Source organism: Macaca mulatta, chromosome 2 (assembly GCF_049350105.2).
Source record: "Macaca mulatta isolate MMU2019108-1 chromosome 2, T2T-MMU8v2.0, whole genome shotgun sequence".
In the NCBI taxonomy this organism is placed as follows: Eukaryota; Metazoa; Chordata; class Mammalia; order Primates; family Cercopithecidae; genus Macaca; species Macaca mulatta.
This window is the reverse complement of record NC_133407.1, coordinates 68,431,687-68,450,153: the sequence shown is the minus strand read 5'-3', so window position 1 is coordinate 68,450,153 and position 18,467 is coordinate 68,431,687.

The window sequence follows — 18,467 nt, the reverse complement described above, 5'->3', positions numbered from 1 at the left end:
TGAGGACTCTGTTCTGTTCCATTGGTCTATATCTCTGTTTTGGTACCAGTACCATGCTGTTTTGGTTACTGTAGCCTTGTAGTATAGTTTGAAGTCAGGTAGCGTGATGCCTCCAGCTTTGTTCTTTTGGCTTAGGATTGTCTTGGAGATGCGGGCTCTTTTTTGGTTCCATATGAACTTTAAAGCAGTTTTTTCCAATTCTGTGAAGAAACTCATTGGTAGCTTGATGGGGATGGCACTGAATCTATAAATTACCTTGGGCAGTATGGCCATTTTCACAATATTGATTCTTCCTATCCATGAGCATGGTATGTTCTTCCATTTGTTTGTGTCCTCTTTGATTTCACTGAGCAGTGGTTTGTAGTTCTCCTTGAAGAGGTCCTTTACATCCCTTGTAAGTTGGATTCCTAGGTATTTGATTCTCTTTGAAGCAATTGTGAATGGAATTTCATTCCTGATTTGGCTCTCTGTTTGTCTGTTACTGGTGTATAAGAATGCTTGTGATTTTTGCACATTAATTTTGTATCCTGAGACTTTGCTGAAGTTGCTTATCAGCTTAAGGAGATTTTGGGCTGAGACAATGGGGTTTTCTAAATATACAATCATGTCATCTGCAAACAGGGACAATTTGACTTCTTCTTTTCCTAACTGAATACCCTTGATTTCTTTCTCTTGCCTGATTGCCCTAGCCAGAACTTCCAACACTATGTTGAATAGGAGTGGTGAGAGAGGGCATCCCTGTCTTGTGCCAGTTTTCAAAGGGAATTTTTCCATTTTTTGCCCGTTCAGTATGATATTGGCTGTGGGTTTGTCATAAATAGCTCTTATTATTTTGAGGTACGTTCCATCAATACTGAATTTATTGAGCGTTTTTAGCATGAAGGGCTGTTGAATTTTGTCAAAAGCCTTTTCTGCATCAATTGAGATAATCATGTGGTTCTTGTCTTTGGTTCTGTTTATATGCTGGATTATGTTTATTGATTTGCGAATGTTGAACCAGCCTTGCATCCCAGGGATGAAGCCCACTTGATCATGGTGGATAAGCTTTTTGATGTGTTGCTGAATCCGGTTTGCCAGTATTTTATTGAGGATTTTTGCATCGATGTTCATCAGGGATATTGGTCTAAAATTCTCTTTTTTTGTTGTGTCTCTGCCAGGCTTTGGTATCAGGATGATGTTGGCCTCATAAAATGAGTTAGGGAGGATTCCCTCTTTTTCTATTGATTGGAATAGTTTCAGAAGGAATGGTACCAACTCCTCTTTGTACCTCTGGTAGAATTCAGCTGTGAATCCATCTGGTCCTGGACTTTTTTTGGTTGGTAGGCTATTAATTATTGCCTCAATTTCAGAGCCTGCTATTGGTCTATTCAGGGATTCAACTTCTTCCTGGTTTAGTCTTGGAAGAGTGTAAGTGTCCAGGAAATTATCCATTTCTTCTAGATTTTCCAGTTTATTTGCGTAGAGGTGTTTATAGTATTCTCTGATGGTAGTTTGTATTTCTGTGGGGTCGGTGGTGATATCCCCTTGATCATTTTTAATTGCGTCGATTTGATTCTTCTCTCTTTTCTTCTTTATTAGTCTTGCTAGTGGTCTGTCAATTTTGTTGATCTTTTCAAAAAACCAACTCCTGGATTCATTGATTTTTTGGAGGGTTTTTTGTGTTTCTATCTCCTTCAGTTCTGCTCTGATCTTAGTTATTTCTTGCCTTCTGCTAGCTTTCGAATGTGTTTGCTCTTGCTTCTCTAGTTCTTTTAATTGCGATGTTAGAGTGTCAATTTTAGATCTTTCCAGCTTTCTCTTGTGGGCATTTAGTGCTATAAATTTCCCTCTACACACTGCTTTAAATGTGTCCCAGAGATTCTGGTATGTTGTATCTTTGTTCTCATTGGTTTCAAAGAACATCTTTATTTCTGCCTTCATTTCGTTATGTACCCAGTAGTCATTCAGGAGCAGGTTGTTCAGTTTCCATGTAGTTGAGCGGTTTTGATTGAGTTTCTTAGTCCTGAGTTCTAGTTTGATTGCACTGTGGTCTGAGAGACAGTTTGTTATAATTTCTGTTCTTGTACATTTGCTGAGGAGTGCTTTACTTCCAATTACGTGGTCAATTTTGGAGTAAGTACGATGTGGTGCTGAGAAGAATGTATATTCTGTTGATTTGGGGTGGAGAGTTCTATAGATGTCTATTAGGTCTGCTTGCTGCAGAGATGAGTTCAATTCCTGGATATCCTTGTTAACTTTCTGTCTCGTTGATCTGTCTAATGTTGACAGTGGAGTGTTGAAGTCTCCCATTATTATTGTATGGGAGTCTAAGTCTCTTTGTAAGTCTCTAAGGACTTGCTTTATGAATCTGGGTGCTCCTGTATTGGGTGCATATATATTTAGGATAGTTAGCTCTTCCTGTTGAATTGATCCCTTTACCATTATGTAATGGCCTTCTTTGTCTCTTTTGATCTTTGATGGTTTAAAGTCTGTTTTATCAGAGACTAGTATTGCAACCCCTGCTTTTTTTTGTTCTCCATTTGCTTGGTAAATCTTCCTCCATCCCTTTATTTTGAGCCTATGTATGTCTCTGCGTGTGAGATGGGTCTCCTGAATACAGCAGACTGATGGGTCTTGACTCTTTATCCAGTTTGCCAGTCTGTGTCTTTTAATTGGAGCATTTAGTCCATTTACATTTAAGGTTAATATTGTTATGTGTGAACTTGATCCTGCCATTATGATATTAACTGGTTATTTTGCTCATTAGTTGATGCAGTTTCTTCATAGCCTCAATGGTCTTTACATTTTGGCATGTTTTTGCAATGGCTGGTACCGGTTGTTCCTTTCCATGTTTAGTGCTTCCTTCAGGATCTCTTGTAAGGCAGGCCTAGTGGTGACAAAATCTCTAAGCATTTGCTTATCTGTAAAGGATTTTATTTCTCCTTCACTTATGAAACTTAGTTTGGCTGGATATGAAATTCTGGGTTTAAAATTCTTTTCTTTCAGAATGTTGAATATTGGCCCCCACTCTCTTCTGGCTTGTAGAGTTTCTGCTGAGAGATCTGCTGTTAGTCTGATGGGCTTCCCTTTGTGGGTAACCCGACCTTTCTCTCTGGCTGCCCTTAAGATTTTTTCCTTCATTTCAACTTTGGTGAATCTGGCAATTATGTGTCTTGGAGTTGCTCTTCTCGAGGAGTATCTTTGTGGCGTTCTCTGTATTTCCTGGATTTGAATGTTGGCCTGCCCTACTAGGTTGGGGAAGTTCTCCTGGATGATATCCTGAAGAGTGTTTTCCAACTTGGTTCCATTTTCCCCCTCACTTTCAGGCACCCCAATCAGACGTAGATTTGGTCTTTTTACATAATCCCATACTTCTTGCAGGCTTTGTTCGTTTCTTTTTCTTCTTTTTTCTTTTGGTTTCTCTTCTCGCTTCATTTCATTCATTTGATCCTCAATCGCTGATACTCTTTCTTCCAGTTGATCGAGTCGGTTACTGAAGCTTGTGCATTTGTCACGTATTTCTCGTGTCATGGTTTTCATCTCTTTCATTTCGTTTAGGACCTTCTCTGCATTAATTACTCTAGCCATCAATTCTTCCACTTTTTTTTCAAGATTTTTAGTTTCTTTGCGCTGGGTACATAACTCCTCCTTTAGCTCTGAGAAATTTGATGGACTGAAGCCTTCTTCTCTCATCTCGTCAAAGTCATTCTCCGTCCAGCTTTGATCCGTTGCTGGCGATGAGCTGCACTCCTTTGCTGGGGGAGACGCGCTCTTATTTTTTGAATTTCCAGATTTTCTGCCCTGCTTTTTCCCCATCTTTGTGGTTTTATCTGCCTCTGGTCTTTGATGATGGTGATGTACTGATGGGGTTTTGGTGTAGGTGTCCTTCCTGTTTGATAGTTTTCCTTCTAACAGTCAGGACCCTCAGCTGTAGGTCTGTTGGAGATTGCTAGAGGTCCACTCCAGACCCTGTTTGCCTGGGTATCAGCAGCAGAGGCTCAGTTGAAAATGCAAAAATCACCGGTCTTCTGTGTCGCTGGCGCTGGGAGTTGGAGACTGGAGCTGCTCCTATTCGGCCATCTTGCTCCGCCCCCCCAGAAAGCTTCTTTCTCTTTGTTATCGGAGGATGTTTCCTTTGGCCCTATAGTCTTCAAAGGGATCCGAAATATCTGTTCTCAGATTCCACAGAAATAAGGCTACCAAAAGAGATCCACGAAATACAGATGTAACTCTGTGAGTGGAAGTCACACATCACAGAGCAGGTTCTCAGAAAGCTTCTTTCCAGATTTCATCTGAGGATATTTCCTTTTTCACCATATCCCTCTATGGGCTTCCAAATATCACTTTGCCAATTCCACAAGAACTGCGTTACCGAAAGGATTCTTGAAGGGAAAGCTGTAACTCTGTGAGATGATTTCACAGAACACAAAGAAGTTTCTCAGAAAGCTTTTTTCTCTTTGTTATCGGAGGATATTTCCTTTGGCCCTATAGTCTTCAAAGGGATCCGAAATAACGGTTCTCAGATTCCACAGAAATAAGGCTAGCAAATAGTTCCAAGAAATACAGATATAACTCTGTGAGTGGAAGTCACACATCACAGAGCAATTTCTCAGAAAGCTTCTTTCCAGATTTCATCTGAGGATATTTCCTTTTTCACCATAGCCCTCTATGGGCTTCCAAATATCACTTTGCCAATTCCACAAGAACTGCCTTACCGAAAGGCTTCTTGAAGGGAAAGCTGTAACTCTGTGAGATGATTTCACAGAACACAAAGAAGTTTCTCAGAAAGCTTCTTGCTCTTTGTTATCGGAGGATAGTTCCTTTGGCCCTATAGTCTTCAAAGGGATCCGAAATATCTGTTCTCAGATTCCACAGAAATAAGGCTAGCAAAGAGATCCACGAAATACAGATGTAACTCTGTGAGATGAATTAACAGAACACTAAGCAGTACCTCAGAAAGCTTGTTTCCAGATTTCATCTGGGGATATTTCCTTTTTCACCATAGCCCTCTATGGGCTTCCAAATATCACTTTGCCAATTCCACAAGAACTGCCTAACCGAAAGGCTTCTTGAAGGGAAAGCTCTAACTCTGTGAGATGATTTCAGAGAACACAAAGAAGTTTCTCAGAAAGCTTCTTTCCCTTTGTTATCGGAGGATATTTTCTTTGATCCTATAGTTTTCAAAGGGATCCGAAATATCTGTTCTCAGATTCCACAGAAATAAGGATAGCAAAGAGATCAACGAAATACAGATGTAACTCTGTGAGAGCAATTCACACATCACAGAGCAGTTTCTCAGAAAGCTTCTTTCCAGATTTCATCTGAGGATATTTCCTTTTTCACCATAGCCCTCTATGGGCTTCCCAATATCACTTTGCCAATTCCACAAGAACTGTCTTAGCGAAAGGCTTCTTGAGGGGAAAGCTGTAACTCTGTGAGATGATTTCACAGAACACAAAGAAGTTTCTCAGAAAGCTTCTTTCTCTTTGTTATCGGAGGATATTTCCTTTGGTCCTATAGTCTTCAAAGGGATCCGAAATATCTATTCTCAGATTCCACAGAAATAAGGATAGCAAAGAGACCCACGAAATACAGATGTAACTCTGTGAGTGGAAGTCACACATCACAGAGCAGTTTCTCAGAAAGCTTCTTTCCAGATTTCATCTGAGGATATTTCCTTTTTCACCATAGCCCTCTATGGGCTTCCAAATATCACTTTGCCAATTCCACAAGAACTGCCTTACCGAAAGGCTTCTTGAAGGGAAAGCTGTAACTCTGTGAAATGATTTCACAGAACACAAAGAAGTTTCTCAGAAAGCTTCTTTCTCTTTGTTATCGGAGGATATTTCCTTTGGCCCTATAGTCTTCAAAGGGATCCGAAATATCTGTTCTCAGATTCCACAGAAATAAGGCTAGCAAATAGATCCACGAAATACAGATGTAACTCTGTGAGTGGAAGTCACACATCACAGAGCAGTTTCTCAGAAAGCTTCTTTCCAGATTTCATCTGAGGATATTTCCTTTTTCACCATAGCCCTCTATGGGCTTCCAAACATCACTTTGCCAATTCCACAAGAACGGTCTTAGCGAAAGGCTTCTTGAGGGGAAAGCTGTAACTCTGTGAGATGATTTCACAGAACACAAAGAAGTTTCTCAAAAAGCTTCTTTCTCTCTGTTATCGGAGGATATTTCCTTTGGCCCTATAGTCTTCAAAGGGATCCGAAATATCTGTTCTCAGATTCCACAGAAATAAGGCTAGCAAAGAGATCCACGAAATACCGATGTATCTCTGTGAGTGGAAGTCACACATCACAGAGCAGTTTCTCAGAAAGCTTCTTTCCAGATTTCATCTGAGGATATTTCCTTTTTCACCATAGCCCTCTGTGGGCTTCCAAATATCACTTTGCCAATTCCACAAGAACTGTCTTAGCGAAAGGCTTCTTGAGGAGAAAGCTGTAACTCTGTGAGATGATTTCAAAGAACACAAAGAAGTTTCTCAGAAAGCTTCTTTCTCTTTGTTATCGGAGGATATTTCCTTTGGCCCTATAGTCTTCAAAGGGATCCGAAATATCTGTTCTCAGATTCCACAGAAATAAGGCTAGCAAATAGATCCACGAAATACAGATGTAACTCTGTGAGTGGAAGTCACACATCACAGAGCAGTTTCTCAGAAAGCTTCTTTCCAGATTTCATCTGAGGATATTTCCTTTTTCACCATAGCCCTCTATGGGCTTCCAAATATCACTTTGCCAATTCCACAAGAACTGCCTTTCCGAAAGGTTACTTGAGGGGAAAGCTGTAACTCTGTGAGATGATTTCACAGAACAGAAATAAGTTTCTCAGAAAGCATCTTTCTCTTTGTTATCGGAGGATATTTCCTTTGGCCCTATAGTCTTCAAAGGGATCCGAAATATCTGTTCTCAGATTCCACAGAAATAAGGCTAGCAAAGAGATCCACGAAATACAGATGTAACTCTGTGAGTGAAAGTAAAACATCAGAGAGCAGTTTCTCAGAAAGCTTCTTTCCAGATTTCATCTGAGGATATTTCCTTTTTCACCATAGCCCTATATGGGCTTCCAAATATCACTTTGCAAATTCCACAAGAACTGTCTTAGCGAAAGACTTCTTGAGGAGAATGCTGTAACTCTGTGAGATGATTTCAAAGAACACAAAGAAGTTTCTCAGAAAGCTTCTTTCTCTTTTTTATCGGAGGATATTTCCTTTGGCCCTATAGTCTTCAAAGGGATCCGAAATATCTGTTCTCAGATTCCACAGAAATAAGGCTAGCAAAGAGATCCACGAAATACAGATGTAACTGTGTGAGTGGTAGTCACACATCACAGACCAGATTCTCAGAAAGCTTCTTTCCAGATATCATCTGAGGATATTTCCTTTTTCACCATAGCCCTCTATGGGCTTCCAAATATCACTTTGCCAATTCCACAAGAACTGCCTTACCGAAAGGATTCTTGAAGGGAAAGCTGTAACTCTGTGAGATGATTTCACAGAACAGAAATAAGTTTCTCAGAAAGCTTCTTTCTCTTTGTTATCGGAGGATATTTCCTTTGGCCCTATAGTCTTCAAAGGGATCCGAAATATCTGCTCTCAGATTCCACAGAAATAAGGCTAGCAAAGAGATCCACGAAATACAGATTAAACTCTGTGAGTGGAAGTCACACATCACAGAGCAGTTTCCCTGAAACTTCTTTCCAGATTTCATCTGAAGATATTTCCTTTTTCACCATAGCCCTCTATGGGCTTCCAAATATCACTTTGCCAATTCCACAAGAACTGTCTTAGCGAAAGGTTTCTTGAGGGGAAAGCTGTAACTCTGTGAGATGATTTCACAAAACACAAAGAAGTTTCTCAGAAAGCTTCTTTCTCTTTGTTATCGGAGGATATTTCCTTTGGCCCTATAGTCTTCAAAGGGATCCGAAATATCTGTTCGCAGATTCCACAGAAATAAGGCTAGCAAAGAGATCCACGAAATACAGATGTAACTCTGTGAGATGAAATAACAGAACACTAAGCAGTTTCTCCGAAAGCTTCTTTCCAGATTTTATCTGAGGATATTTCCTTTTTCACCATAGAGCTCTATGGGCTTCCAAATATCACTTTGCCAATTCCACAAGAACTTTCTTAGCAAAAGGCTTCTTGAGGGGAAAGCTGTAACTCTGTGAGATGATTTCACAGAACACAAAGAAGTTTCTCAAAAAGCTTCTTTCTCTCTGTTATCGGAGGATATTTCCTTTGGCCCTATAGTCTTCAAAGGGACCGAAATATCTTTTCTCAGATTCCACAGAAATAAGGCTAGCAAAGAGATCCACGAAATACAGATGTAACTCTGTGAGTGCAAGTCACACATCACAGAGCAGTTTCTCAGAAAGCTTCTTTACAGATTTCATCTGAGGATATTTCCTTTTTCACCATAGCCCTCTATGGGCTTCCAAAGAACTGTCTTAGCAAAAGGCTTCTTGAGGGGAAAGCTGTAACTCTGTGAGATGATTTCACAGAACACAAAGAAGTTTCTCAGAAAGCTTCTTTCTCTTTGTTATCGGAGGATATTTCCTTTGGCCCAATAGTCTTCAAAGGGATCCGAAATATCTGTTCTCAGATTCCACAGAAATAAGGCTAGCAAAGAGATCCACGAAATACAGATGTAACTCTGTGAGTGCTATTCACAGATCACAGAGCAGTTTCTCAGAAAGCTTCTTTCCAGATTTCATCTGAGGATATTTACTTTTTCACCATAGCCCTCTATGGGCTTCCAAATATCACTTTGCCAATTCCACAAGAACTGTCTTAGCGATAGGCTTCTTGAGGGGAAAGCTGTAACTCTGTGAGATGATTTCACAGAACACAAAGAAGTTTCTCAGAAAGCTTCTTTCTCTCTGTTATGGGAGGATATTTCCTTTGGCCCTATAGTCTTCAAAGGGATCCGAAATATCTGTTCTCAGATTCCACAGAAATAAGGCTAGCAAAGAGATCCACGAAATACCGATGTAACTCTGTGAGTGGAAGTCACACATCACAGAGCAGTTTCTCAGAAAGCTTCTTTCCAGATTTCATCTGAGGATATTTCCTTTTTCAGCATAGCCCTCTATGGGCTTCCCAATATCACTTTGCCAATTCCACAAGAACTGTCTTAGCGAAAGGCTTCTTGAGGAGAAAGCTGTAACTCTCTGAGATGATTTCAAAGAACACAAAGAAGTTTCTCAGAAAGCTTCTTTCTCTTTGTTATTGGAGGATATTTCCTTTGGCCCTATAGTCTTCAAAGGGATCCGAAATATCTGTTCTCAGATTCCACAGAAATAAGGCTAGCAAAGAGACCCACGAAATACAGATGTAACTCTGTGAGTGGAAGTCACACATCACAGAGCAGTTTCTCAGAAAGCTTCTTTCCAGATTTCATCTGAGGATATTTCCTTTTTCACCATAGCCCTCTATGGGCTTCCAAATATCACTTTGCCAATTACACAAGATCTGCCTTTCCGAAAGGTTTCTTGAGGGGTAAGCTGTAACTCTGTGAGATGATTTCACGGAACAGAAATAAGTTTCTCAGAAAGCTTCTTTCTCTTTGTTATCGGAGGATATTTCCTTTGGCCCTATAGTCTTCAAAGGGATCCGAAATATCTGTTCTCAGATTCCACAGAAATAAGGCCAGCAAATAGATCCACGAAATACAGATGTAACTCTGTGAGTGAAAGTAAAACATCAGAGAGCAGTTTCTCAGAAAGCTTCTTTCCAGATTTCATCTGAGGATATTTCCTTTTTCACCATAGCCATCTATGGGCTTCCAAATATCACTTTGCAAATTCCACAAGAACTGTCTTAGCGAAAGGCTTCTTGAGGAGAATGCTGTAACTCTGTGAGATGATTTCAAAGAACACAAAGAAGTTTCTCAGAAAGCTTCTTGCTCTTTTTTATCGGAGGATATTTCCTTTGGCCCTATAGTCTTCAAAGGCATCCGAAATATCTGTTCTCAGATTCCACAGAAATAAGGCTAGCAAAGAGATCCACGAAATACAGATGTAACTGTGTGAGTGGTAGTCACACATCACAGAGCAGTTTCTCAGAAAGCTTCTTTCCAGATTTCATCTGAGGATATTTCCTTTTTCACCATAGCCCTCTATGGGCTTCCAAATATCACTTTGCCAATTCCACAAGAACTGCCTTACCGAAAGGATTCTTGAAGGGAAAGCTGTAACTCTGGGAGATGATTTCACAGAACAGAAATAAGTTTCTCAGAAAGCTTCTTTCTCTTTGTTATCGGAGGATATTTCCTTTGGCCCTATAGTCTTCAAAGGGATCCGAAATATCTGCTCTCAGATTCCACAGAAATAAGGCTAGCAAAGAGATCCACGAAATACAGATTAAACTCTGTGAGTGGAAGTCACACATCACAGAGCAGTTTCCCTGAAACTTCTTTCCAGATTTCATCTGAGGATATTTCCTTTTTCACCACAGCCCTCTATGGGCTTCCAAATATCACTTTGCCAATTCCACAAGAACTGTCTTAGCGAAAGGTTTCTTGAGGGGAAAGCTGTAACTGTGTGAGATGATTTCACAAAACACAAAGAAGTTTCTCAGAAAGCTTCTTTCTCTTTGTTATCGGAGGATATTTCCTTTGGCCCTATAGTCTTCAAAGGGATCCGAAATATCTGTTCGCAGATTCCACAGAAATAAGACTAGCAAAGAGATCCACGAAATACAGATGTAACTCTGTGAGTGAAAGTCAAACATCACAGAGCAGTTTCTCAGAAAGCTTCTTTCCAGATTTCATCTGAGGATATTTCCTTTTTCACCATAGCCCTCTATGGGCTTCCAAATATCACTTTGCCAATTCCACAAGAACTGCCTTACCGAAAGGCTTCTTTAAGGGAAACCTGTAACTCTGTGAGATGATTTCACAGAACAGAAATAAGTTTCTCAGAAAGCTTCTTTCTCTTTGTTATCGGAGGATATTTCCTTTGGCCCTCTAGTCTTCAAAGGGATCCGAAATATCTGTTGTCAGACTCCACAGAAATAAGGCTAGAAAAGAGATCCACGAAATACAGATGTAACTCTGTGCGATGAAATAACAGAACACTAAGCAGTTTCTCCAAAAGCTTCTTTCCAGATTTTATCTGAGGATATTTCCTTTTTCACCCTAGAGCTCTATGGGCTTCCAAATATCACTTTGCCAATTCCACAAGAACTGTCTTAGCAAAAGGCTTCTTGAGGGGAAAGCTGTAAATCTGTGAGATGATTTCACAGAACACAAAGAAGTTTCACAAAAAGCTTCTTTCTCTCTGTTATCGGAGGATATTTCCTTTGGCCCTATAGTCTTCAAAGGGATCCGAAATATCTGTTCTGAGATTCCAGAGAAATAAGGCTAGCAAAGAGATCCACGAAATACAGATGTAACTCTGTGAGTGCAAGTCACACATCACAGAGCAGTTTCTCAGAAAGCTTCTTTACAGATTTCATCTGAGGATATTTCCTTTTTCACCGTAGCCCTCTATGGGCTTCCAAAGAACTGTCTTAGCAAAAGGCTTCTTGAGGGGAAAGCTGTAACTCTGTGAGATGATTTCACAGAACACAAAGAAGTTTCTCAGAAAGCTTCTTTCTCTTTGTTATCGGAGGATATTTCCTTTGGCCCAATAGTCTTCAAAGGGATCTGAAATATCTGTTCTCAGATTCCACAGAAATAAGGCTAGCAAAGAGATCCACGAAATACAGATGTAACTCTGTGAGTGCTATTCACAGATCACAGAGCAGTTTCTCAGAAAGCTTCTTTCCAGATTTCATCTCAGGATATTTCCTTTTTCACCATAGCCCTCTATGGGCTTCCAAATATCACTTTGCCAATTCCACAAGAATTGTCTTAGCGATAGGCTTCTTGAGGGGAAAGCTGTAACTCTGTGAGATGATTTCACAGAACACAAAGACGTTTCTCAGAAAGCTTCTTTCTCTCTGTTATCAGAGGATATTTCCTTTGGCCCTATAGTCTTCAAAGGGATCCGAAATATCTGTTCTCAGATTCCACAGAAATAAGGCTAGCAAAGAGATCCACGAAATACAGATGTAACTCTGTGAGTGCAAGTCACACATCACAGAGGAGTTTCTCAGAAAGCTTCTTTCCAGATTTCATCTGAGGGTATTTCCTTTTTCACCATAGCCCTCTATGGGCTTCCAAATATAACTTTGACAATTCTACAAGAACTGCCTTACCGAAAGGCTTCTTGAAGGGACAGCTGTAACTCTGTGAGATGATTTCACAGAACACAAAGAAGTTTCTCAGAAAGCTTCTTTCTCTTTGTTATCGGAGGATATTTCCTTTGGCCCTATAGTCTTCAAAGGGATCCGAAATATCTGTTCTCAGATTCCACAGAAATAAGGCTAGCAAAGAGATCCAGGAAATACAGATGTAACTCTGTGAGTGAAAGTCAAACATCAGAGAGCAGTTTCTCAGAAAGCTTCTTTCCAGATTTCATCTGAGGATATTTCCTTTTTCACCATAGCCCTCTATGGGCTTCCAAATATCACTTTGCCAATTCCACAAGAACTGTCTTAGCGAAAGGCTTCTTGAGGGGAAAGCTGTAACTCTGTGAGATGATTTCACAGAACACAAAGAAGTTTCTCAGAAAGCTTCTTTCTCTTTGTTATCAGAGGATATTTCCTTTGGTCCTATAGTCTTCAAAGGGATCCGAAATATCTGTTCTCAGATTCCACAGAAATAAGGCTAGCAAAGAGATCCACGAAATACAGATGTAACTCTGTGAGTGAAATTCACACATCACAGAGCAGTTTCTCAGAAAGCTTCTTTCCAGATTTCATCTGAGGATATTTCCGTTTTCACCATAGCCCTCTATGGGCTTCCAAATATCACTTTGCCAATTCCACAAGAACTGTCTTAACAAAAGGCTTCTTGAGGGGAAAGCTGTAACTCTGTGAGATGATTTCACAGAACACAAAGACGTTTCTCAAAAAGCTTCTTTCTCTCTGTTATCAGAGGATATTTCCTTTGGCCCTCAAGTCTTCAAAGGGATCCGAAATATCTGTTCTCAGATTCCACAGAAATAAGGCTAGCAAAAAGATCCACGAAATACAGATGTAACTCTGTGAGATGAATTAACAGAACACTAAGCAGTTTCTCAGAAAGCTTCTTTCCAGATTTCATCTGAGGATATTTCCTTTTTCAACATAGCCCTCTACGGGCTTCCAAATATCACTTAGCCAATTCCACAAGAACTGCCTAACCGAAAGGCTTCTTGAAGGGAAAGCTCTAACTCTCTGAGACGATTTCAGAGAACACAAAGTAGTTTCTCAGAAAGCTTCTTTCTCTTTGTTATCGGAGGATATTTCCTTTGTTCCTATAGTTTTCAAAGGGATCCGAAATATCTGTTCTCAGATTCCACAGAAATAAGGCTAGCAAAGAGATCCACGAAATACAGATGTAACTCTGTGAGTGCAACTCACATATCACAGAGCAGTTTCTCAGAAAGCTTCTTTCCAGATTTCATCTGAGGATATTTCCTTTTTCACCATAGCCCTCTATGGGCTTCCAAATATCACTTTGCCAATTCCACAAGAACTGTCTTTAGCGAAAGGCTTCTTGAAGGGACAGCTGTAACTCTGTGAGATGATTTCACAGAACACAAAGAGTTTTCTCAGAAAGCTTCTTTCTCTTTGTTATCAGAGGATATTTCCCTTGGCCCTATAGTCTTCAAAGGGATCCGAAATATCTGTTCTCAGATTCCACAGAAATAAGGCTATCAAAGAGATCCACGAAATACAGATGTAACTCTTTGAGATGAATTAACAGAACACTAAGCAGTTTCTCAGAAAGCTTCTTTCCAGATTTCATCTGGGGATATTTCCTTTTTCACAATAGCCCTCTATGGGCTTCCAAATATCACTTTGCCAATTCCACAAGAACTGCCTAACCGAAAGGCTTCTTGAAGGGAAAGCTCTAACTCTGTGAGATGATTTCAGAGAACACAAAGAAGTTTCTCAGAAAGCTTCTTTCTCTTTGTTATCGGAGGATATTTCCTTTGGTCCTATAATTTTCAAAGGGATCCGAAATATCTGTTCTTAGATTCCACAGAAATAAGGCTTGCAAAGAGATCCACGAAATACAGATGTAACTCTGTGAGTGCAAGTCACACATCAAAGAGCAGTTTCTCCGAAAGCTTCTTTCCAGATTTCTTCTGAGGATATTTCCTTTTTCACCATAGAGCTCTATGGGCTTCCAAATATCACTTTGCCAATTCCACAAGAACTGCCTAACCGAAAGGCTTCCTGAAGGGAAAGCTCTAACTCTGTGAGATGATTTCAGAGAACACAAAGAAGTTTCTCAGAAAGCTTCTTTCTCTTTGTTATCGGAGGATATTTCCTTTGGTCCTATAGTTTTCAAAGGCATACGAAATATCTGTTCTCAGATTCCAGAGAAATAAGGCTAGCAAAGAGATCCACGAAATACAGATGTAACTCTGTGAGATGAATTAACAGAACACTAAGCAGTACCTCAGAAAGCTTGTTTCCAGATTTCATCTGGGGATATTTCCTTTTTCACCATAGCCCTCTATGGGCTTCCAAATATCACTTTGCCAATTCCACAAGAACTCCCTAACCGAAAGGCTTCTTGAAGGGAAAGCTCTAACTCTGTGAGATGATTTCAGAGAACACAAAGAAGTTTCTCAAAAAGCTTCTTTCTCTTTGTTGTCGGAGGATATTTCCTTTGGCCCTATAGTCTTCAAAGGGATCCGAAATATCTGTTCTCAGATTCCACAGAAATAAGGCGAGCAAACAGATCCAAAAAATACAGATATAACTCTGTGAGTTTAAGTCACACATCACAGAGCAGTTTCTCAGAAAGCTTCTTTCCAGATTTCATCTGAGGATATTTCCTTTTTCACCATAGCCCTCTATGGGCTTCCAAATATCACTTTGCCAATTCCACAAGAACTGTCTTAGCGAAAGGCTTCTTGAGGGGAAAGCTGTAACTCTGTGAGATGATTTCACAGAACACAAAGAAGTTTCTCAGAAAGCTTCTTTCTCTTTGTTATCGGAGGATATTTCCTTTGGCCCTATAGTCTTCAAAGGGATCCGAGATATCTTTTCTCAGATTCCACAGAAATAAGGCTAGCAAAGAGATCCACGAAAAACAGATGTAACTCTGTGACATGAATTAACAGAACACTAAGCAGTTTCTCAGAAAGCTTCTTTCCAGATTTCATCTGGGGATTTTTCCATTTTCACCATAGCCCTCTATGGGCTTCCAAATATCACTTTGCCAATTCCACAAGAACTGCCTAACCGAAAGGCTTCTTGAAGGGAAAGCTCTAACTCTGTGAGATGATTTCAGAGAACACAAAGAAGTTTCTCAAAAAGCTTCTTTCTCTTTGTTATCGGAGGATATTTCCTTTGGCCCTATAGTCTTCAAAGGGATCCGAAATATCTCTTCTCATATTCCACAGAAATACGACTAGCAAAGAGATCCAAAAAATACAGATATAACTCTGGGAGTGGAAGTCACACATCACAGAGCAGTTTCTAAGAAAGCTTCTTTCCAGATTTCATCTGAGGATATTTCCTTTTTCACCATAGCCATCTAAGGGCTTCCAAATATCACTTTATCAATTCCACAAGAACTGTCTTAGCGAAAGGCTTCTTGAGGGGAAGCTGTAACTCTCTGAGATGATTTCACAGAACACAAAGAAGTTTCTCAGAAAGCTTCTTTCTCTTTGTTATCAGAGGATATTTCCTTCGGCCCTACAGTCTTCAAAGGGATCCGAAATATCTGTTCTCAGATTCCACAGAAATAAGGCTAGCAAAGAGATCCACGAAATACAGATGTAACTCTGTGAGTGCAAATCACACAACACAGAGCAGTTTCTCAGAAATCTTCTTTCCAGATTTCCTCTGAGGATATTTCCTTTTTCACCATAGCCCTCTATGGGCTTCCAAATATCACTCTGCCAATTTCACAAGAACTGCCTTACCGAAAGGCTTCTTGAAGGGTAAGCTGTAACTCTGTGAGATGATTTCACAGAACACAAAGAAGTTTCTCAGAAAGCTTCTTTCTCTTTGTTATCGGAGGATATTTCCTTTGGCCCTATAGTCTTCAAAGGAATCCGAAATATCTGTTCTCAGATTCCACAGAAATAAGGCTAGCAAAGAGATCCACGAAATACAGATGTAACTCTGTGACATGAATTAACAGAACACTAAGCAGTTTCTCAGAAAGCTTCTTTCCAGATTTCATCTGGGGATTTTTCCTTTTTCACCATAGCCCTCTACGGGCTTCCAAATATCACTTTGCCAATTCCCCAAGAACTGCCTAACCGAAAGACTTCTTGAAGGGAAGGCTCTAACTCTGTGAGATGATTTCAGACAACACAAAGAAGTTTCTCAAAAAGCTTCTTTCTCTTTGTTGTCGGAGAATATTTCCTTTGGCCCTATAGTCTTCAAAGGGATCCGAAATATCTGTTCTCAGATTCCACAGAAATAAGGCTAGCAAAGAGATACACGAAATACAGATGTAACTCTGTGAGATGAATTAACAGAACACTAAGCAGTACCTCAGAAAGCTTGTTTCCAGATTTCATCTGTGGATATTTCCTTTTTCACCATAGCCCTCTATGGGCTTCCAAATATCACTTTGCCAATTCCTCAAGAACTGCCTAACCGAAAGTCTTCTTGAAGGGAAAGCTCTAACTCTGTGGGATGATTTCAGAGAACACAAAGAAGTTTCTCAGAAAGCTTCTTGCTCTTTGTTATCGGAGGATATTTCCTTTGGTCCTACAGTTTTCAAAGGGATCCGAAATATCTGTTCTCAGATTCACAGAAATAAGGATAGCAAAGCGATCCACGAAATACAGATGCAACTCTGTGTGTGCAATTCACACATCACAGAGCAGTTTCTCAGAAAGCTTCTTTCCAGATTTCATCTGAGGATATTTCCTTTTTCACCATAGCCCTCTATGGGCTTCCAAATATCACTTTGCCAATTCCACAAGAACTGTCTTAGCGAAAGGCTTCTTGAGGGGAAAGATGTAACTCTGTGAGATGATTTCACAGAACACAAAGAAGTTTCTCAGAAAGCTTCTTGCTCTTTGTTATCGGAGGATATTTCCTTTGGCCCTATAGTCTTCAAAGGGATCCGAAATATCTGTTCTCAGATTCCACAGAAATAAGGCTAACAAATAGATCCACGAAATACAGATGTAACTCTGTGAGTGGAAGTCACACATCACAGAGCAGTTCCTCAGAAAGCTTCTTTCCAGATTTCGTCTGGGGATATTTCCTTTTTCACCATAGCCCTCTATGGGCTTCCAAATACCACTTTGCCAATTCCACAAGAACTGTCTAACCGAAAGGCTTCTTGAAGGGAAAGCTCTAACTCTGTGAGATGATTTCAGAGAACACAAAGAAGTTTCTCAGAAAGCTTCTTTCTCTTTGTTATCGGAGGATATTTCCTTTGGTCCTATAGATTTCAAAGGGATCCGAAATATCTGTTCTCAGATTCCACAGAAATAAGGCTAGCAAAGAGATCCACGAAATACAGATGTAACTCTGTGAGTGCAATTCACACATCACAGAGCAGTTTCTCAGAAAGCTTCTTTCCAGATTTCATCTGAGGATATTTCCTTTTTCACCATAGCCCTCTATGGGCTTCCAAATATCACTTTGCCAATTCCACAAGAACTGTCTTAGCGAAAGGCTACTTGAGGGGAAAGCTGTAACTCTGTGAGATGATTTCACAGAACACAAAGAAGTTTCTCAGAAAGCTTCTTTCTCTCTGTTATCGGAGGATATTTCCTTTGGCCCTATAGTCTTCAAAGGGATCCGAAATATCTGTTCTCAGATTCCACAGAAATAAGGCTAGCAAAGAGATCCACGAAATACAGATGTAACTCTGTGAGTGCAAGTCACACATCACAGAACAGTTTCTCAGAAAGCTTCTTTCCAGACTTCATTTGAGGATATTTCCTTTTTCACCATAGCCCTCTATGGGCTTCCAAATATCACTTTGCCAATTCCACAAGAACTGCCTTACCGAAAGGCTTCTTGAAGGGAAAGCTGTAACTCTGTGAGATGATTTCACAGAACACAAAGAAGTTCCTCAGAAAGCTTCTTTCTCTTTGTTATCGGAGGATATTTCCTTTGGCCCTACAGTCTTCAAAGGGATCCGAAATATCTGTTCTCAGATTCCACAGAAATAAGGCTAGCAAAGAGATCCACGAAATACAGATGTAACTCTGTGAGATGAATTAACAGAACACTAAGCAGTTTCTCAGAAAGCTTCTTTCCAGATTTCATCTGGGTATTTTTCCTTTTTCACCATAGCCCTCTATGGGCTTCCAAATATCACTTTGCCAATTCCACAAGAACTGCCTAACCGAAAGGCTTCTTGAAGGGAAAGCTCTAACTCTGTGAGATGATTTCAGAGAACACAAAGAAGTTTCTCAGAAAGCTTCTTTTTTTTTTTTTTAATTTATTT